Raw genomic sequence first — 22,864 nt, forward strand, 5'->3', positions numbered from 1 at the left:
GGAAGAGGCAGCATTTATGCTCTAGTGTGTAGAAGGTGAAGTGTTGGGTAAGAAAGGATGCTGATAGTTCAGATAAAGTGATCAGATGTGAGAATGGCAGAACAATAGTGTGTCTGACTGTGAGGCTGGAGAGCAACAGGCAGTCGTACTGGAGTGGTGGGGGGGGAGGGGGGAAGGGAATGAGGACATGGAGACAGAATGTAGCAAGTAAAGGTAAAGAAAGGGAAGGAATGGAACTGGGTTCACGATTTGAAGGCGTTGAACTGAATGTTAAGTCCAGAATGTTGTAAAGATTTTTACAATAATTGTCAATCGTTCCACAATCACCAACAGTGAGACTAGCTTTCAATTCCAGATTTAAATATTTGAAGGTAATTTCACCAACTACCATGATGAGATTTGAACCCGTGACAGGAGTCTGCACATTCTCCCTGTGTCTGAATGGGTTTCCTTCGGGTGGTCCAGTTTCCTCCTACAATCCAAAGATGTGTGGGTCAGGTCAATTGATCATGCTAAATTTCCCATTGTGTTTTTTTAGATTAGACTTACAGTGTGGAAACAGGCTCTTCGGCCCAACAATTCCACACCGACCCGCCAAAGCACAATCCACCCATACCTATACCCCTACATTTACCCCTACCTAACACTAGGGGCAATTTAGCATGGCCAATTCACCTGACCCGCACATCTTTTGACTGTGGGAGGAAACCGGAGCACCCAGAGGAAACCCACGCAGACACGGGGAGAACGTGCAAACTCCACACAGTCAGTCGCCTGAGTCAGGAATTGAACCCGGGTCTCAGGCGCTGTGAGGCAGCAGTGCTAACCACTGTGCCACCGTGCCGCCCGTGTTCTTTGAGGTAAACATAGGGTTGGGGAATGGGGCTGAGTGGGTTACTCTTTGGAGGTTCAGTGTAGGCATTTTGGACCAAATGGTCTGTTTCCCGTACTGTAGGAAATCTAATAGAACCCCTACAGTGTGGAAACAGGTCATTGACCCCACAAGTCCACACCAACCCTCTGAAGAGTACCCCAGCAGACCCATTCCCCTATCTTATATTTCCCCTGTCTAATGCACCTAACCTACACATCCCTGAACACTATGGGCAATTCACCAAACCTGCACATCTTTGGATTGTGGGAAGAAACCCATACAGCCTCAGAGAGAATGTGCAAACTCCACACAGATGGTTGTCCAAGGCTGGAATCGAACCCGGGCCCCGGACACTGTGCTAACCACTATGCCACCATGCCATCTTTATAGACTTATTTCCCTATCATCCTCCAAGCTAGCAAACAGCTTTAGAACTTGCCTTTCTTCTGATTCTGACATATTTTATAGGCCATAACCCTTCAGCACAGCTCTGGTCACCATGCTTTCACTCACCTGTGGCCTATACTCTGGCATTCTCACCCTGAAACCCTCCACCTCTGCTCCACTCCCTCCTGCTCTAACACCATCTAGAAGCCAATATCTTTACCCAACCTACTTAACAGCTTCTTAGCCTGACAACGATTTCCTGATTATATCTATGATATATCATTATATGTTCTTCTACGGTGAAGGTGCTTTTTAAGTGCAAGTTGTTGAAGTGAGGTAACAGAAAGTGATGTGTTGGCCACTATTTATAAGATAAATGAGTACGGCAAACTGACAGCAAACTGAAACAAAAGAAAACAGATACAAATTAGTATACTTAGAACTGGTAACAAGGAACTACCACATGCCCGATGGTTGAATAGGTGGACTTTTGTGAAAAAGCTAATACGGACTAATGGCCACCTTCTATATTTACTTTGTGCTTTCCATTTCAATCTCAGAGCTTCCATCTCAAAAATGCTGACTTGCTGATAGAATTTATAATATCATTTGTACCCCCATGAGTTTTATGGTTTGTAATCACTCACTGGCATTCATTATTCACTAACTAATAAGACACACTGACTAAGTGTGCTATGTGCCAGAAATTGGTTATTGATTTTCGTTTTATAAAGTTGTAATGATATCATGGTTTTTAATCTGGACGTCATCAGGTCAAATACACAAAGCTCAAGGAATAGTAATAAATCCATTTGATTAGCTTAGTGTCAGTATAGAATCATAATGCACCATCAGAGGCCCTTTGGCCTGTTGTGTGTTGCTGACTCTTTGAAAGAGCTTCGGTGTTATTTCCACACTCCCTGGTCTTTCTCCAAGGCTTTGCAATTTTTTCATTTGTATTATGTCATATGTAGCTGAAGGAAGATATTGGCATCTATGTAGGTTTAAATTCAATAGACTAAAAATATATAAAGCCTGATAAACTGATCTGTCAGAGATGGGATCACAATGTAAACAAATTGCTCCTTCTTGCTCATTTCGATGACAGTGATATAGACCCAACACAAAACGCACTGCTGATTGGCTTCAGCTTTGTACGAAACTAGCATTATTCAAAATTCGATGACGCATTTAAAAGGCAGCTTGCATCTTCAGAAGGGTGTATGTTGACTGTAGCAATTCATTCAGGTAGCTGGGGAATGCATTAGCAGAAGGATTCAAGCTGACTAAGGCAATCCAGAGAGAGTGTTGGGTTCTTGGATTAAGTACTGGGGAAGTTGCAAGAAGGAGAAAGATCATCTTTCTGTAGTGAGTGAGGAGGGCCTCAGACAGACACAGATTGGAAACAGATAGCCATGGAGGTCGATGCTAGAATTGGTGTCAAGGACCTGAATCTAGCACTGGATAAGGTGGAAAGACCACATATAAGCAGTCAAAATCAGTGAAGGCATCTTCAAATTATATATTCCTGTGAAAGAGGCTAAGGGCTGAAGTATGGGAGATGGGTCAGATCTGGCTGAGGGCCTTGACAATCATGGTGCTGGGGAAACCTCGGTTGAGGAATAAGGTGGACATTTCCGAGACTCCTTTGTCGAAGTTGGCAGCATCAGAACCAATGTGTCAGACATGGAAGAATGGGCAAAATGAAATAGCGTCTTTATTGGAAGCAGGGTGCAAGGTTGTATAGTTAAGGTAACTTTGGGAGTTGGTGTGTTTGTAATGCATATTGGCCAACCTATCTCCAGAAATGGAATCAGAGATATCGAGGGAAACATGCGAGGAATCAGAGATGGAGCAGATGAAGATGGGAGTGGGGTGAAATTGGAAGCAAAATTGACAATTTTTTCCAATTCCAGATGAGGTAGCGAAGCAGGACCAATGATGTCATTGATATTCTGGCGAAAGAGTTGTGTGGGCTGGGGGCCAGAATAGGACTGGAACAAGAAAGAGACAGGCATAAATAGGACTTGGATGGCAACCCATGGCTACACCATTGACCTGAAGAAAATTAGAGGAGTTAAAAGAGAGGTTGCTGAGGGTGAGGGTGACCTCAATTTTGTGGAGGAGGGTAGTGGTGGATGAGGACAGTTCAGGCCTTTATTCCCAGGAGGTAGTGGAGAGCCCTGAGGGCTGAATGGGGGTTTCATCTTCTATTTTTATTCATCTGATCTAGCTCACACTTACATGCCCATCACTGTGATAAACTTCATTCCCAATCTCACAGTTACTACTTGCTGCCAACTATTCAGCTAAGGCAATCGCATCGTCTAAACTCATTGCAACACACTGACATCCGAAGTTTCTTCTTACAGGACAAGGTGACCCATAATAAATGCTAGCATGGGCATCATCTGATACGGGGGCAGCCCAGTGAAGATGATAATGTTGGATATAATAGGAGTAGCCATCACCAAACAAAGCAGATTCTGAAGCCATCCATGATGTTGATATGTTCTTGCTTTATGCATCTTTTCAAATCCAACCACCCTCATCCCACAGTCAGGTACAATACTTAAAGTACAGGTAGTATAACCATGCACCTTCAGCTTTCCCCACACACAGTCCCTTTCTTCCCCAAATGGGTATTTATAAGCATCAGAAGCTGGCTTGCCAACCATAGTAATAAGGATGAAAGCCTGGATTAAAGGCAGATCTCTGGAGAAGAAACACCATAACTTTACCAGATATTCACAGTCACCAGCTCAGATAGTGGCATTGCATGTACGGTAGAAAGGCAGGAGACAGTATCTAGTGAGTCTCAAAGTCAAATTCCTAGATGATCCTGGCAGTAGAACCATCAGCATGAGGATGATTGTAGGAACAGTGGTGAGAGCCATCATCCAAATGTTCAGTGGGCACATCTTGTGAACTGACAGCAATGCATGGTTCAGTATGGCTTGAAGATAGGGAGAAGACCTGAGTAGTGCAGGAGGAATGTTATTACTCCCAAAATTTCAGGAATTCACTTAAACTGAATATTCAAGAAACTTTTGATTCTTTTCTGTTCTGATATATCTCCCAATGTGGTGACTGCAGAGATACCTGCATTGTTGATGAGTTCCTGCATAATTGAGAATCTTGATGTCCTTGGTAAAGCCTCATGCCTGCCTATCCAGCACCTCTCTATTTCAGGAGAAGACAATTAAATCCCCTACCTTGGCCTAGCTGCTCTCCATTATCCCTTGATTGTTATGATAGAACATGGGAAGAGTGCACTATCATTCTCTAGTCCTACTACTCCACAGGACACAATAGAAAGTTAATTGCTTTACCCAGTTCCCCAAATGACCAATCATAAATGTTGTCTACATTAACTGCAAAAAACAGATCATTCAACCAGGTTTCTTCAATAAACACAAAATTATTGATTTGCTATAAAATAAAACTTATTCTAAGAAATGTGGAGTTGCAGATAGATAGGATAGTGAAGAAGGTGTTTGATAAGCTTTCCTTTATTGAGCAGAGCATCGTGTATAGGAGTTGGGAGATCATGTTGCGGCTGTACAGGACTTTGTTTCAGCCACTTTTGGAATATTGTGTGCAATTCTTGTCTCCCTCCTATCGGAAGGGTGTTGTGAAACTTTAAAAGGTTCGGAAAAGATTTACAAGGATGTTGCCAGGACTGGAGGATCTGGGCTTTGGGGAGAGGTTGAATAGGCTGGGGCTGTTTTCTCGGGAGCATCAGAGACTGAGGGCTGACCTTACTGTTTCCACACTGTAAGTAATCTAATCTAATCTAATCTTACAGAGGTTTATAAAATCATGGGGGGGGGGGGATGGATAGGATAAATAGACAAGGTCTTTTCCCTGGGGTCAGGGAGTCCAGAACTGGAGGGCATAGGTTTAGGGTGAGAGGGGAAAGATATAAAAGGGACCTTTTTCACACAGAGGATGGTGTGTATATGGAATGAGCTGCCAGATGAAGTGGTGGAGTGTGGTACAATTGCAACATTTAAAAGGCATCTGGATGGGTATATGAATAGGAAGGACTTAGAGGGATATGGGCCAAGTGCTGGCAAATGGGATTAAATTAAGTTAGGATATCAATTGGATGAAGGGTCTGTTTCTGTACTGTATATTTTCATGACTCTATGACTAGATGCAGAGTATCTAACACACACTGTTTGTAATATTAAAACACAAATATTTTTCTGTCTAAATAATCTCAAAAGCACACATACCTAGAAAAGGGGGGGGGGGGTTGGTGAATAAAACTGACTACATTGTACACAGATTGATTTTGAGAAGAAAACATTTTCAGCCAATACATCGTAGTTCTTGAAAACAAATAGGATAAGGTGTGCAATGTGTGGACAGATTTCGGCTTGGCGTTCATGCACATGGGAATGGGTGTTGCCAATATAGGCAGTTGAATCTTGGTGCGTGCAACTTGCTCAGGAGACAGTGTTGTGAATTCTCTCAGTTGGTCGTTGAAAGGACAATTTCTCACAGGATTCACCATGAAGGTGCTTAAGAAATAGGAGGCGCGAGCTGAGCAGTTCTTTTACATCAGCAATCCTCCCCATCTGAAAATGAAAATCTAAAGTCACCTTCAAACCACAATGCCTGTTTGACAGAACTGCCATTAAACCCAGTTGTAAAAATAGCTTTCCATGAAATAAGTTCGAGAAAACCAGAAACTGCAATTGCCTGGAAATGCCTTGTTTGAAAAAAAAGCTCCAATAAGACATTCGTTGATAATTTTAAAAAGAAATTCAACATATCGCCACAATCCTTCAAATTCAAGTCCCTAAAATGATTAGCTGTGGAGGCACCAGAATTCTGAGGCGCTGATGGACAGCAAACTGCAATATGTTGGTGATGTCTCCAGTCCCTATCTGGTATAAACTGCTGGCATAAAGGCTCAGGGTCAAAATGGCCTTGGCAACCACTGGTAATGCCGTTATCTCCCTGCTCGCCAACTGTACCTCCTTGGCAAAGTGCACCTCTCCTGCTTCAGTTACGTCAGCATCACAGACTGATAACCAGCTTCTGCCAACGGATGCATGAGCTGGTTGTCCTGTTTTAACTGGAAGTAACCTCAAAACAATGAGTCTTCACATTGACATCAAGTCATGGCGCTGTGCTGATTTCCTTTTGGCAGCTTGTTTCATGGTGGGACATTGTGGGTGAGGTGCAGTCAGGACAAATGCTCACTGAAGACCCTGTGTGTACAAGAACTCCTGCTGAGACGCTTTCTCCTCCCCCTGCCTCCATGAGAAAATTGTGAGCTGCAGCCCAATACCATTCTCACCTCCTGACTTCCCACACACACTCACATCTACTAGGCACAAGTCAGGAGTGTGATGGAATATTTCCCACTTGCATGGATGTGGAGATCCATTGAATGCTCAAGAAATTTGACATCATCGAAGGCAAACCAGCCTCCCTCTAGTACCATGCACAGTGACAGCAGTGTGCCTGATATATGGGATGCAGGAATTCACCCAAGGCTTCTTTCAAACCTAGGACCACTACTTCCACGAATGACAGAGGCAACAGATGCAGGAGAATGTTATAAACTACAAGTTCCTCTCTAACCCTCACACCATCCGGACTTAGAACTACATCACCATTCTTTCACTGACAGTGTGTCAAAATCCTGGAATCAGAATTATGGGGTTCCCTGCAATTCATGAACTCTTGATGTTCAAAAAGACAGCTCTCTACTAGCTTCTCAACAGCAATTAGGACAGTAAATGCTGGCCACATCTTGAGAAAGGACGTAAGAAGAAAAATCACTGTTCTTTCAGCGTGGCTGGGTCACGATTCTTTAACATCCTCCCTCACATAACGTGAGTGTCCTTACCACACATCAATGACAGAGTCATCACCTTCTCAAATATAGTTAGGAATTGGCAATACATGTTGGCCCAGCCAGCTACACCCATCAATCCTGAATGAATTAAAATAAATGGCAGATCAGGCAAGAATATTGAGAATGGACTGGTGTCAAGATCTGCCCATTCAGCCCATGTCCAGCCACACAGGAGACAATGTTGATGTCATGCTCCAGAACATGTTAATTGCTATTGGCCATGCCTTGAAAAGCCAGGAGCAGACTCCATGTTGTTATTTGTCTGCATTGGTGAACCACACAGTTAGTGGAGCTGAATTTTGCAGCTGATTTCCATAAGGTGCATTCCAAGCAGTCAATGTACCTTCTAGCTCCACACAAATCCTTTGTTATTTAGGGTAAATTTGCGTGAAATATCGGCGTTAGATCTCAAGCAGAGGCTCTCACTCTTAGCCTCAATTCCAACCTTGCTCCCTGCTATCTCTCATTACTCTTCTCCCTTCTCCCACATTAAAATGTAACAGGACCCCTGAATCATTTCTCCAACTCATCAACACCAAGTACCTGCAGTCAGAGCAGAAATTCATGACTGAGCCCATTGACTGTGTTAATGGGAAATAACTGAGTTTTGTGAGAAGCCTGAAGCATGTTAACCACGGTGGGTAACATCTGTCCTACATTACAACTTGATACCTCTCATGGAATGCATCTATACAGAAAATCACATGACCATCTATAATTCCTTGGTGTGCAGTGATCATTCAGGAACTAGTAAAGGTACATGCAGCAATTTTTGTTAATGTTTGAAAGACAAACAAATTTTATAGAAATTAAAACATGCTCCACAAATCAAACATGATGCTGAAGTACACGCTTACAATTCTATTAAAGAAAAGATTGTAAAACACTACCTCAATAATTTCAGACAATAAATTCACTGTCATATTAACAATAATCAATTTTTATGATTTAATGTGATCATATGTTCACACTCTGCCTTCCTCATAATATAGAAGTTGTTATTTAAATATATTAAAAATGTGGTTCTCAATTTTTCATAGCATGTGGTTCCCAAACATTCACATCAGTTTTCAGTATTCTGAAGTTATTTTTTTTAAATTTAAAATGGACAGAAAGTCACTCAATATGGCAGGGGGCAGTGCCTGTTCATTCTGCACCAGAAACCCATACTCCAACCCATGGTTGGAAAAAGGTGCCCAGGACTTAGGCCTTTGCATGTAGAAACAGAAGGACCAATGGGTGGTGAAGGTGTCCTCTGTAAAATTGGACAGTCCTGATTCCACCTGGCATCAAGCTAGCTTTGCTTGGGATAACCAAGTCTCATTATAGGATCTGCCAACAAAAAGAGGGAGTTGTATTATAAAAAAGCCTACGTTGAATACGTGAAGAACAGGAATATGGCTCCTAACTCCTCACTAGGTCCAAGGAATGCTGAAAGCCACCTCATTTCCCTGCCTTCCTAGGCACTACCCTCTTCCATCCAATCACAAATTCCCTTCAGTTCTGAGGAAGTGTCACTTGACCGAAACATGAACTCTGATTTCTCTCCACAGAGGCTGCCAGACCAGCTGGACGTTTCCAGCAATTTCTGTTGTTTTCTCTGATTTACAGTATCGCAATTAGAGTCATAGAGTCATAGAGATGTACAGCATGGAATCAGACCCTTCGGTCCAACCTGTTCGTGCTGACCAGATTTCCCAACCTAATCTCGTCCCACCTGCCAGCACCTAGCCCATATCCCCCCAAACCCTTCCTATTCATATACCCATCCAAATGCCTTTTAAATGTTACAATTGTACCAGCCTCCACCACTTCCTCTGCCAGCTCATTCCATACACGTACTATACTCTGTGTGAAAAAGTTGTCCCTTAGGTCTCTTTTATATCTTTCCCCTCTCTCTCTAAACCTATGCCCTCTAGTTCTGGACTCCCCGACCCCAGGGTAAAGACTTTGTCTATTTATCCCATCCATGCCCCTCATAATTTTGTAAACCTCTATAAGGTTACCCCTCAGTCTCCGACGGTCCAGGGAAAACAGCCCGAGCCTGTTCAGCCTCTCCCTGTAGCTCAGATCCTCCAACCCTGGCAACATCCTTGTAAATCTTTTCTGAACCTTTTCAAGTTTCACATCCTTCCGATGGGAAGGAGACCAGAATTGCACGCAATATTCCAACAGTGGTCTCACCAAAATGTCCTGTACAGCCACAACATGACCTTCCAACTCCTGTACTTAATACTTTGTCCAATAAATTCTTTTGGTTTTTACAAATTTCCTCTGTCTGTGGTCAATCTAAACATCCCTCCCTCTCCCTACCCAATTATTGTCCTCCCCCTCTAAATGGCCACTTCCTCTCTGTCGTTCTCACTGTCCACTCCCTGTCCACCTGAAAGTCGCCTCGGCCTCTCTGTCAGTGCACCATCCCCTCACAGCCAATTGTTGCTTCTGTCTTCACATGGTTGACACCGAGATATATGGATCTGATTGGACCTTCCTCCCTCTCTCGATCACTGCTACTTACTCCACCCTATAGTGGCCTGACCACTCCCAGTCGCTGCTTGCCATCTTATCATCATGGCTTCAACACCGCTGATCACTGACTTCCTCCTCCTCACCATCTGATATCTGATTTCTCCTGCTTGTTGCTACTTTCTTTTTCCTCACATCCTTTACATCCTTCCTCCTCCAATTGTTCCATCATTAATTGTTTCCTACAACTATTTCTGCTTTTTCTAGATTGCTTACTCTTTCCATTTCCTCATTGCCCTCCACCGCTGCTCACCCCAACTGAGTGGAGTGGCAGAAATTGCAGTGACTCCAATTAAAATGTCTTCGCCAGTCTAGTGTAAATTCAAGCTGATATCTAATGTCAGAAGGTACTTGGGCCCACATATTCCAATGAAGGGAATGTTCCTTGCATCGGCTTTAATAAGTCACGTCTAACCCCTTATATGTTCACCTCTCAGTCCTATATGATGTATCCCAGCTCTTGTATTGCCTTTAACTATTAAATGGCAACTGCATTGTATCATGTAACTAGCCAAAATAGCTGTATCATGCATGGGATCCATTCAGAACCTTTGCAGCATACCTGTCTCCTTCTGCTCTTCACTAAAAGAGAGCTTTTTAATGTTCTGCATCAATTCAACAACCCTGAAAATGGTTTTGGTGTGAAATTCCTATAGGGCTTCCTTTTTGATGATTTCCACAAATAGCTTCAGTCACTTGTCTGATTTACGATGAAAGCCTTGTGTTTAATATCAAGATTTGTAATTTTCTTATAATCCCTGTGACCTCTAGAAAAAGGAAAAAGAAAATGAAAGAGGTGCGGACGATTCGCGAGCCTGTGTAACCAGAACAGGAAAGTACATGTCCCAGGAGGCTACACTAAGGCTCTGTGATTCACTGGTCAAACCACATTTGAAGTAATGTGTTCAATATTGGTTACCACACCACAAAAAATCAGAGTCATGCTTTCGAGAAGATGCAGTTAAAAAGTAGCAAGACTAACACAAAGGGGAAAGAGGATAACTTATATGAGGGAAGATTATAGAACCTCAAGAATGGAGGCAGATTAAAGGTCATTTCATCAAAGTCTATAAAATGTCAGACGAATAAGATGTATTTATTTCTCTAAATGTTTTCAGGATTGTTTTCTCAATCCTGTTTCCTGTTGTGAGTTACTAACATTTCTGTAAAAATCATTAATTTAGAGTATGACAATAACGCCAGAAGATTGAGAGGTGACTTACAGAGTTGATAGAGCAATGAGGGATATAGATAGGGTAAATGGCAGGGGTCTTTTGCCTAGGATGAGGACTTTCAAGACTGGGGGCATATTCTTAAGATGAGAGGAGAAAGATTTAAAAAAAGACATGTGGCAATTGTTTTTTGAATGCAGAAAGTGTTTCATGTGTGGGCTGAACTTCTACAGGAAATGGTGGATTCAGCTACAGTTACAATATTTAAAAGACATTTGGATAAGTACATAAATAAGAAATGTTTGGAGGGATAGGGGCCAGGTGCAGGCAGGTAAGACTAATTTAGTTTGGATAATGGGCTGGTTCGACAAAGTCCATGCTGTATGGATTCTACAGCTCTTAATTCGTTAAACGATAATTTTCAGCTGTCTGACAGTTGGTGATGGTTTTGCATGTGTCACTCAGTATCATCAGTCTTTTACTGCCCTTTTACAGGACCACTGCTGGACGCCAATAAAATGGTAAAATTTATAAAGAAAATTACTTCCATGATCATTGGCCTTAAAATCACCTTCTTTATCAGTTCATGGCTGCAATCCTTACACGATTCCCTCCATCCTAGACCTGCTTTCCCACCTCACAAACAATGCCATTACACTTTTTACAAAAAGAAACATGGCTAAAAGACAGACTGTACATCAGTCACTGTTTTATTTGAAGCAAGGAGGACAGTAAAGGAATGCTTCCTGGGAATTAAAAGCAGTAAGCTCCATAAAAAGGGGGGATGCAGGCCACATGGAAGGATATTACAAGGGCAACCACCGCCAAGCAGCATGACAAGGGGTTCAATGACCTCATAAGAGTGGCCAAGGCAAGTGACAGCCATGGCCTCCATCCACACTTTGTAAGAATCATATAGCTTCAATATTCTTGGTTTTGCTTTGCCGCAAGCCATTCACAATATGTTTTGTCTCCTTTCTCAAACTTAATCGTATGTTTCTCTCCCTCAAAGCAGCTTTCTCATGAATGGAAGGTCTTCTCTCTCTTCCTCATCCTCAGTTTCTTCTGCTGCCAGGAACTGAAAGCCTTTCTGAATAAGAGCTCTAAATTAATCTCGGACATAACTATTAGCGATGTGAACATTTGCCAGGTCATTTAAAATTGCGTGCATTAGGAAGAACAATATATTTTTGGAATATTCAGCAACATTGGGAAGCTTCGGGAAAGGTTGGGGACATAGTTGTGCAGCTTGTGAGGTGACACAAAACATGGACTTGGTCATTTCTATTAAAGGTGTATTCTAGTTACAGGTTGCCACCCTGAAAATGCTCCTGTTGTCCTCACTCTCTATTCATACTGATATGCCATGGCAAAGGTTTTATTATCCAACACCTATTGGACCAGGAGTGCACAAATTGATGAAATTTTCTGGGTGCTCCACATAATCAATGTAAAAACACACACTAAGTGATACAAACATAATGTAGGAAGTATAGTCATCATAATAACGCAACTTTGCCTTAATTAAGCTTATTAGCAGAGAGTCTTCTCACACAACTGACTATTTGGACATCCCAGTAGATCATGGTATTTGAGGAGAAATTGGCTCGTAATTGAATCTACTGTTGATATTTCATGCAGCTATTTCATTGAACAAGTATATTTACATTGAGGTAAATGCTTCTTAAAAAGCTATTTTTTTTGTTATCCTGTATCAATACAGTAAATTTTTCAGTATTTACATTTATAAGTTTTGTCGCTTTATCAAGAGTGCCAGTTCATAAGGTACCTGGTAAAACAAAATTTGCAGTGTATCCAAAACCATGGACTCTTATCATCTTTCATTGCCTTATGTGCAGTTCATTATTGAAAGCATTTTTAAATCCTAATATATTATATCAATTGTTTCCCCTTTATTTATCCTGCTTATTATCTCCTCAAAGAACTCATTGACCTGTCAGGATTGATTTCCCTTTCTGAACTTATACTGACTCTTCTTCATTAGATTGTGAATCTCTGAGTAGTCTGCTATTATACTCTTTATAAGAGACTAAAGCATTTTCCCAATGACAGATGCTGAGCTGATTGGCCTGTAGATATTTATGTTTTTGTCACTCCCCCCTCCCTTATTAAATAAAATGTGTTATATTGGCACTATTCCAATCTTCTGGGAGCTTGCCAAAATCTATGAATATTTGGAAGTTTATTATCAGTGCATCCATTAATTCTGTAGCTACTTCCTTTAATATTCTATAATGTATTCCACTAGGTCCAGGGAACATATCGGCCTTTAGTCACATTAGTTTCTCATTTCAATTCCATATTCTTAACAGACCCTTGGATCTTAATCATTTCAGACCCCTTAGGTCTCTTTGGAGCAATTGCTTTACACAGAGGGTGGTACGTGTATGGAATGAGCTGCCAGAGGAAGTGGTGGAGGCTGGTACAATTACAATATTTAAGAGGCATTTGAATGGGTAGGGTTTGTAGGGATATGGGCCGGGTGCTGGCAGGTGGGACTAGATTGGGTTGGGATATCTGGTCAGCATGGACGGGTTGGACCGAAAGATCTGTTTCCATGCTGTACATCTCTATGACTCTATTTGCCTTTTCTAGCTTCTTCTATTTAATATATCTATGGAAGCTTTTGTAATCTCTTTCAATGTCTTCTGAACTTTGCATTTATATTCTGTACTCTTTCTTTATTAATTTCTTGGTCCTTCATTAATGAATTCTAAAATTCTTCCAACCCCAGGCTTACAACTTTTCTTTTACATATGTGAGTGCCTCTCCTTTTGATCTATCATAGATAGTCACAGCTGAGGTACCTGAAGACTGGAGGTTAGCTAACATGGTGCCACTGTTTAAGAAGGGTGGTAAGGACAAGCCAGGGAATGAAAGACCAGTGAGCCTGATGTTGGTAGTAGGCAAATTGTTGGAGGGAAGCCTGAGGGACAGGATGTGCATGTATTTGGAAAAGCAAAGACTATTTAGGGATAGTCAACATGACTTTGTGCATGGGAAATCATTTGATTGAGCTTTTTGAAGAAGTAACAAAGAGGATTGATGAGGACAGAGTGGTAGATGTTGTGGTTCTGCTCGCCGAGCTGGGAGTTTTTGCTGCAAACGTTTCGTTCCCTGGCTAGGGAACATCATCAGTGCTGTTGGAGCCTCGTGTGAAGCGCTGCTTTGATGTTTCTTCCGGTATTTATATTGGTTTGTTCTTGCCGCTTCCGGGTGTCAGTTTCAGCTGCAGTGATTTGTATGTGGGGTCCAGGTCGATGTGTCTGTTGATGGATGTTCTTGCCGTTTCCGGGTGTCAGTTTCAGCTGTAGTGGTTTGTATATGGTGTCCAGGTCAATGTGTCTGTTGATGGAGTTTGGGGATGAATGCCATGCTTCTAGGAATTCTCTGGCTGTTCTCTGTCTGGCTTGTCCTATGATACCAAATGAAGGATTCCGACCCCACACCACAACTCACCAATAGAATAAACAACACACTAAGGAATCTACAAAAAAACGGACAGATAACCAAAGCGGACCAGCAAAGAATGAAACCTGAAAGCAACAACACCCCCAGATTCTATGGACTACCCAAAGTACACAAACCAGACACCCCACTCAGACCCATAGTATCACTACCAGGGACACCAGCATACAAACTGGCCAAAGAACTGCAACAAAAACTGAAACACCAGTCAGCGGATCCAAACACTCCATACAATCAACACAGGAATTCTTGGACGTCATCAGGAATACACACATAGACAAAGAAGAAACCATGGTATCATTCGACGTGACGGCACTGTTCACTTCAATTGACAAAACCCTAGCCAGAGAAACAATAGCCAACCTACTGGACATGCATAACAGAACACAGGAGGCCGAACCTATCAACAAGGACGGCATACTTAAACTACTGGACCTGTGCCTCACCACACACTTTACATTCAACAATCAGATATACGAACAAATCAACGGAACACCCATGGGATCACCAATCTCGGGACTCATAGCAGAGGCAGTTATGCAAAGGTTAGAACATACAGCCATACCACAAATCCAACCCAAACTCTGGATCAGATACGTCGATGACACCTTTGTAATCATCAAAAACACAGATATAGAAAAAACACACCGAATCATCAACGCCACACTCACAGGAATCCGTTTCACACGAGAAGAGGAAAAGGATAGCCAACTCCCATTCCTAGACGTGTTAGTAGAGAGAACACCCAACAGAGAATTCACCACAAGGGTACACAGGAAACCAACACACACAGACTAAGTCTTAAACTATGAAAGTAACCACCCCAACACACACAAACGAAGCTGCATCAGGACACTATTCAAAAGGGCCACAACACACTGCAGTACACCAGAACTGCAAAAAGAGGAAGAGGAACATCTATACAAGGTATTCGCCAAAAACGGATACCCACGCAACTTTATCACCAGATGCCTAAGAGATAGACCGAGGAACGAGGACATGCCACAACCAAAAGGACTAGCCACTCTACCATACGTCAGGAGCGTCTCAGAACTGACAGCCAGACTACTGCGACCCTTAGGACTCATAACAGCACACAAGCCAACATCCATGCTCAGACAACAACTCACTAGAACAAAGGACCATACCCAGCATGAGCCAAACTAACGTAGTTTACAAAATACCATGCAAGGACTGCACAAAACACTATATAGGACAAACAGGAAGACAGCTAACAATCCGCATCCATGAACATCAACTAGCCACAAAACGACATGACCAGCTATCTCTAGTAGCCATACACTCAGACAACCAGCAACATGAATTTGACTGGGAAAACACCACTATCATAGGACAAACCAGACAGAGAACAGCCAGAGAATTCCTAGAAGCATGGCATTCATCCCCAAACTCCATCAACAGACACATTGACCTGGACACCATATACAAACCACTACAGCTGAAACTGACACCCGGAAACGGCAAGAACATCCATCAACAGACACATCGACCTGGACCCCACATACAAATCACTGCAGCTGAAACTGACACCCGGAAGCAGCAAGAACAAACCAATATAAATACCGGAAGAAACATCAAAGCAGCGCTTCACACGAGGCTCCAACAGCACTGATGATGTTCCCTAGCCAGGGAACGAAACGTTTGCAGCAAAAACTCCCAGCTCGGCGAGCAGAACCACAACAACGGATACCCGAGCTTCAAATCTTCAATCAGATTTTAGAGTGGTAGATGTGATCTAAATGGACTTCAGTAAGGCGTTCAACAAGGTTCCCCATGGGTGACGAGTTAGCAAGGTTAGAGCTCATGGAATACGAGGAGAATAGCCATTTGGATACAAAACTGGCTCAAAGACAGAAGACAGAGAGTGGTGGTAGAGGGTTGTTTTTCAGACTGGAGGCCTGTGACCAGTGGAGTGCCACAAGGATCGGTGCTGGGTCCACTACTTTTCGTCATTTAGATAAATGATTTGGATGTGAGCATAAGAGGTATAGTTAATAAGTTTGCAGATGAAACTAAAATTGGAGGTGTAGTGAACAGCGAAGAAGGTTATCTCAGATTACAATGGGACCTTGATCAGGTGGACCAATGGGCTGAGAAGTGGCAGATGGAGTTTAATTTAGTTAAATGTGAGATGCTGCATTTTGGAAAAGCAAATCTTAGCAGGACTTATACACTTAATGGTAAGGCCCTAGGGAGTGTTGCTGAACAAAGAGATCTTGGAGTGAAGGTTCATTGCTCCTTGAAAATGGAGTCATAAGTAGATAGGATAGTGAAGACGGCGTTTGGTATGCTTTCCTTTATTGGTCAGAGTATCGAATACAGGAGTTGGGTGGTCATGTTGCAGCTGTACAGGACATTGGTTAGGCCACTGTTGGAATATTGTGCGCAATTCTAATTTCCTTCCTGTTGGAAAGATTTGTGAAACTTGAAAGAGTTCAGAAAAGATTTACAAGGATGTTGTCAGGGTTGGAGGATTTGAGCTATAGGGAGAGGTTGAACAGGCTGGGGCTATTTTCCTGGAGTATCGGAGGCTGAGGGGTGACCTTATAGAGATTTATAAAATCATGAATGACATGGATAGGATAAATAGACAAAGTCCTGGAGTGGGGGAGTCCAGAATTAGAGGGCATAGGTTCAGGGTGAGAGGGAAAAGATATAAAAGAGACCTAAGGGGCAACTTTTTCACACAGAGAGTGGTACGTGTATGGAATGAGCTGCCAGGGATGTGGTGGAGGCTGGTACAATTGCAACATTTAAAAGGCATCTGGATGGGTATATGAATAAGAATGTTTGGAGGGACATAGGCCAGGTGCTGACAGGTGGGACTAGATTGGTTGGGATATCTGGTCGGCATGGATGAGTTGGACCTAAGGGTCTGTTTCCGTGCTGTACATCTCCATGACTCAACAAGTCTATGTTCTTAACAGCATTTCTATTTCACAGAAGAGAAGGTCAGGTAGCCTGACAGCTGCTTTGCAACACAAAGTGTTGCCAATGTCACGGTTTTGATTCCTGGAGCAGCTGAGGTTACCACGAAGGTTCTGCCTTCTCAATCCACCTCCTCACCTGAGCTTGGCAATCACCATGTTAAACTCACCATCAGTTGTCTCTCTCTAATGGGAGAGCAACCTTTTGGTCGTCTGGTTCTGTGATAACTTTATTGCACAGAAAAACAGAGTAGAAGTAGGCCATTCAGCCCCTCAAGTCTGCTGTGCTGTTCAATATGATCATAGGTCATTATCCAACTCAGTATCCTGTTCCTGCTTTATCCCCATACAGTTTGATCATTTTAATCTTAAAAACTGCATTCACCTTCTTGAAAACATTCAAGGTTATGGCCTCCACCACTCTCTGTGGCAAAGAATTCCACAGGCTCACCACTCTGTGAGTGAAGAAATGTCACCTCAGCACAGTCTGAAATGGCCTACTCCATATCCTTAGACTGATTTTGAGTTTGATTTTGATTTTATTGTCATGTGCAATTTACAATAAAAATTCAATAAAATATCGTGAAAAGCTTTCACTTGTCGCCACAAAACAGCGTCATTTTGATTAAATCAAGAATAAGGAAGACGAAGAAAGATATAGCTTGAAGGGAGCCCATCAGACCTGAGCCAGCTCATCATTGTCAATGAAGCCTGCGTCACCAACTCTCCGCCACTGCTTCACCACCATCTACTCCAGAGTCAACTGGCATCAAAGTCACCGATCCTCAGGCGCCATCTTTGCCTCTGGTCCGATACACCTCCATCACTGCCTTGTCACCTCCTGCGCTGGATCCAACAATTGTGACCCCCTCCTTCTGGACTCCCTGAACCTTAGGGACATCCCTCCTGCATTTGCCCTGTCTACTCTTGTTCGATTTCAGATAATTATGAGACTCCCCACATTTTTCTAAACTCCAGTGAATATAATCCTAACTAATCCCAGATAGACCTCTGTTGCATTTTTCAATAGCCAGGACATCCTTCCTCAGAAAAAGAGACCAAAACTGCAGTCTCTGTGTTGATGTAAAGAAAATAATACTAAATAATTGTATTACTCCAACAGGTAAACAGAATTTCAATTGGAAACCACCAATTTTTTTAAAATTGTGGCATTCATTAACTACATAAAAGCTCTGGAATCTTGTTTTTTTTTGTTTTCCCAGAACAAATTGAGTACATCTTCAATAAGAGCTTAATAGTAAAATACCTACCTTTGTATTGGGAATGGTTAGTGCTGCAGAGCTGGTGATTGCATTTGATAGGAGATTTTAGTCAAGCAACTAGCTGCAGCCTGTCTAGAATGGTAAAAGGGATGGTTTCCCTTTAAAAGCAGAATTAAGTCATATTATCATGATTCCTGGCTCTTTATATGTCCCCAGATATCAAAGTCTTGGAAGTGCAGGTGTGCAACTTAATTTTTAATTAGTGGGAAGCAGGGGTTGGAACCCCACTGACACACTGGAGGCAACACACTGTGTGCATGGAGGCACTGGGATCGAATCACTTGAACGCTGATGTAAGGTTATAAATACAGTAGTTGTAAACAGATCTCAGAGAATGTATTAATGACCGCCCACAACAATAGCAGTCACATCCCCACCAATTTCTTTGTGCCTACTAAAGTAACCATTCTGAAGCAAAATTCCAAAGTAAACTGCAATGAATTCAATCACTAAATGACAAACATCACTGACTTTCACTTTCTATCAAAGGACTTTATGACATACAACACCACACAGAGTTTTCGCATTTTAAAGTTAGGCATTGTGGGAAAGAAGAGTGCAGTATTTAGTTTCTAAATGTTAGATTCATGATCTGATGTTGTGATGCCTGGTCAGAAAGTGGTATAAAACAAAATGCAGAAGAAGTCTTTGGATATTACAGAGAGGGCTGGTGGCAGGGAAGCATCTATTCAGGAAAGGCATTATCCACTATTGCCTCCCATTATTAAGGGTGGCACGGTGGCACAGTGGTTAGCACTGCTGCCTCACAGCACCAGAGACCTGGGTTCAATTCCCGACTCAGGTGACTGACTGTGTGGAGTTTGCACATTCTCCCCGTGTCTGCGTGGGTTTCCTCCCACAGTCCAAAGATGTGCAGGTCAGGTGAATTGACCGTGCTAAATTGCCCATAGTGTTAGGTAAAGGGGTAAATGTATGGGTGGGTTGCACTTTGGCGGGTCGGTGTGGACTTGTTGGGCCGAAGGGCCTGTTTCCACACTGTAAGTAATCTAATCTAATCAACACTTTGGTGTTGCTGAAATTTCAGCAATATATTGGAGTATTGTGTTCAGTTTTGGTCACCTTGTTATATGAAGGATGTTATTAAACTGGAAAGAGTGCAGGATAAATTTACAAGGACGTTGCCTGGACTCAGTGGTCTGAGTTATAGGGAGAGGTTGGACAAGCTAGGACTTTTCTCTCTCTAGTGTAGGAGATTGAGGGGGGACCTTATAGAGGTGTATAAGATCATAAGAGACATGGATAGGGAGAAGGCACTCAGTGTTTTTCCCAGATTGGGGAATCGAGGATGAGAGGGCATCAGTTTAAGATTAGAGGGGAAAGAATAAAAAGATACCTGACGGACAACTTTTTTACAGAGAGTGGTATGCATATGGAATGAGCTGCTAACAGAAAGAATCTCAGGGAGTCCCTCTCCCACTGGAACTCCCAGGTCATTTCCTCTGCCCTGAAGCTCTTCAACCATGTCCTGAAACAAACTCGTTCCCACAGCCATATTTGCTTCCTCAGTGCCTGCCTCCATAACCAACTCATCCCACACAGATTCCAGACCACCTTTAAACTGGCAGAGTTCAACCCGAACAGGACAAACTGTACAGACTACAGATTCAAAAACACCAGCAACAGTTCTCCTTCAAGATCCTCCGCTCCACACTTGCAGCAATGCGCCGGCATCTAACCTCTCTACAGTCAGCCCTGTCTCAGCTGAGGGTCACACTCTCTCAGAATTGCAAAGGACCCACTCTGTACTACATCCTCAGGAAAATTCACACTCTCAACAAACAGTATTTCAACTCCATCTCAAACATCAAAAACTGTAAGTACATCAAACTTTTATCTACCCACCTCCATAACCAATACTCCTCAAACATTCCAGAAGATTCCCCCGGCCTCTGGAACTGCTCGGACGCCATTAGCCATGCGGCTGGTGCAGCTGCCACCCCCATGCTGATTGATGATGTCACTTTTGCCCCCATCATGGCCACTCCCATGACCACTTCTGCCCCTCACAAGTCCTCATGCATCACACGTGACATCACTTCCGCCCCTCACATCATCGCTGATGTCACATGCTCAGTGACTTCCGCCACCCCTACTGCTGTGTCTGCCACCACTTCCGCCCCCACCAATGCCACTCATCTGCATTTTGCTGGCACACCCCCCACAAATCCCACTGTCACTATCCCCACCCCCTATAACCCTGAGGGGAACACCACCCCTGCTCATGACTCCACCCCTATTCCCCCCACCACCACAACCATTCCAGTTACCAGCCCCTGCCCCACTCCCAGCTCCACACCCACACCAGGTCCCAGCTCCCAGCCCTGCCGAGTTTTCACCATCCCTCCAGACCTTCCCCTCACTAAGGATGAACGATCAGTCCTCAGCAAAAGACTCACCTACATCCCCCTCCATCCACGCATCAATGAATTTAATACACGCCGTGACATTGAACATGTCTTCCGCCGCCTCCGCCTCCGAGCTTACTTTCACAATCAAGACTCCCACTCACCTTCCGAGGACCCCTTCGCCCACCTCCAACACAGCATCCACCTGGACACCCCGCTCTGGCCTATTACCTGCCTCTCGACCTCTTCATTTCCAACTGCCGCCGGGACATTAACCGCCTCAAACTGTCTACCCCCCCTCCCCCACTCCAACCTCTCACCCTTACAATGCACAGCCCTCCAATCCCTCTGTTCCAATCCCAACCTCACCATCAACCAAGCAGAGAAAGTGGTAGTCTGGCGCACTGATCTCTATATCGCTGAAACCAAACGTCAACTCGAGGACACCTCTTCCTACCACCCCCTTGACCATAACCCCACCCCCCATCACCAAACCATCATCTCCCAGACCATATAGAACCTCATCACCTCAGGAGATCTCCCACCCACAGCTTCCAACCTCATAGTCCGGGAACCCCGCACTGCCTGGTTCTACCTCCTTGCCAAGATCCACAAGCCTGACCACCCTAGCGACCCATTGTCTCAGCATGCTCCTGCCCCACTGAACTCATCTCTACCTACCTCGACACTGTCCTATCCCCCCTAGTCCAGGAACTTCCCACATACGTTCGAGACAGCACCCACGCTCTCCACCTCCTCCAAGACTTCCATTTCCCTGGCTCCCAATGCCTCATCTTCACCATGGATATCCAATCCCTCTACACCTCCATCCGCCAAGCCCTCTGTTTTTTCTTCTCCCGACATCCCCAACAGTACCCTTCTACCGCCACTCTTATTCGTTTGGCCGAACTGGTCCTCACCCTTAACTATTTCTTCTTCAAATCCTCCCATTTCCTCCAGATCAAAAGGGTAGCCATGGGCACACGTATGGGCCCCAGCTATGCCTGTCTCTTTGTTGGCTACGTAGAACAGTCGATCTTCCGTAATTACACCAGCACCACTCCCCACCTCTTCCTCCACTACATTGATGACTGCATTGGCGCCACCTCGTGCTCTCGCGAGGAGGTTGAGCAATTCATCAACTTCACCAACACATTCCACCCTGACTTTAAATTTACCTGGACCATCTCTGACACCTCACTCCCCTTCCTGGACCTCTCCATCTCCATTAATGACGACCGACTTGATACTGACATTTTTTACAAACCCACCAACTCCCACAGCTACCTGGATTACACCTCTTCCCACCCTAACTTTTGCAAAAATGCCATCCCATATTCCCAATTCCTCTGCCTCCGCCGTATCTGCTCCCAGGAGGGCCAGTTCCACCACAGAACACACCAGATGGCCTCCTTTTTAGAGACCGCAATTTCTCTTCCCACATGGTTAAAGATGCCCTCCAACGCACCTTGTCCACATCCCGCATCTCTGCCCTCAGACCCCACCCCTCCAACCGTAACAAGGACAGAACGCCCCTGGTGCTCACCTTCCACCCTACCAACCTTCGCATAAACCAAATCATCCGCCGACATTTCCGCCACCTCCAAAAAGACCCCACCACCAGGGATTTATTTCCCTCCCCACCCCTTTCCGCCTTCCGCAAAGACCGTTCCTCTGTGACTACCTGGTCAGGTCCACGCGCCCCCTACAACCCACCCTCCCATCCTGGCACCTTCCCCTGCCACCGCAGGAACTGCAAAACCTGCGCCCACAACTCCTCCCTCACCTCCATCCAAGGCCCTAAAGGAGCCTTCCACATCCATCAAAGTTTTACCTGCACATCCACCAATATCATTTATTGTATTTGTTGCTCCTGTTGTGGTCTCCTCTATATTGGGGAGACTGGATGCCTCCTAGCAGAGCGCTTTAGGGAACATCTCC

Source organism: Hemiscyllium ocellatum, chromosome 3, assembly GCF_020745735.1.
Source record: "Hemiscyllium ocellatum isolate sHemOce1 chromosome 3, sHemOce1.pat.X.cur, whole genome shotgun sequence".
NCBI classification, from domain to species: domain Eukaryota; kingdom Metazoa; phylum Chordata; class Chondrichthyes; order Orectolobiformes; family Hemiscylliidae; genus Hemiscyllium; species Hemiscyllium ocellatum.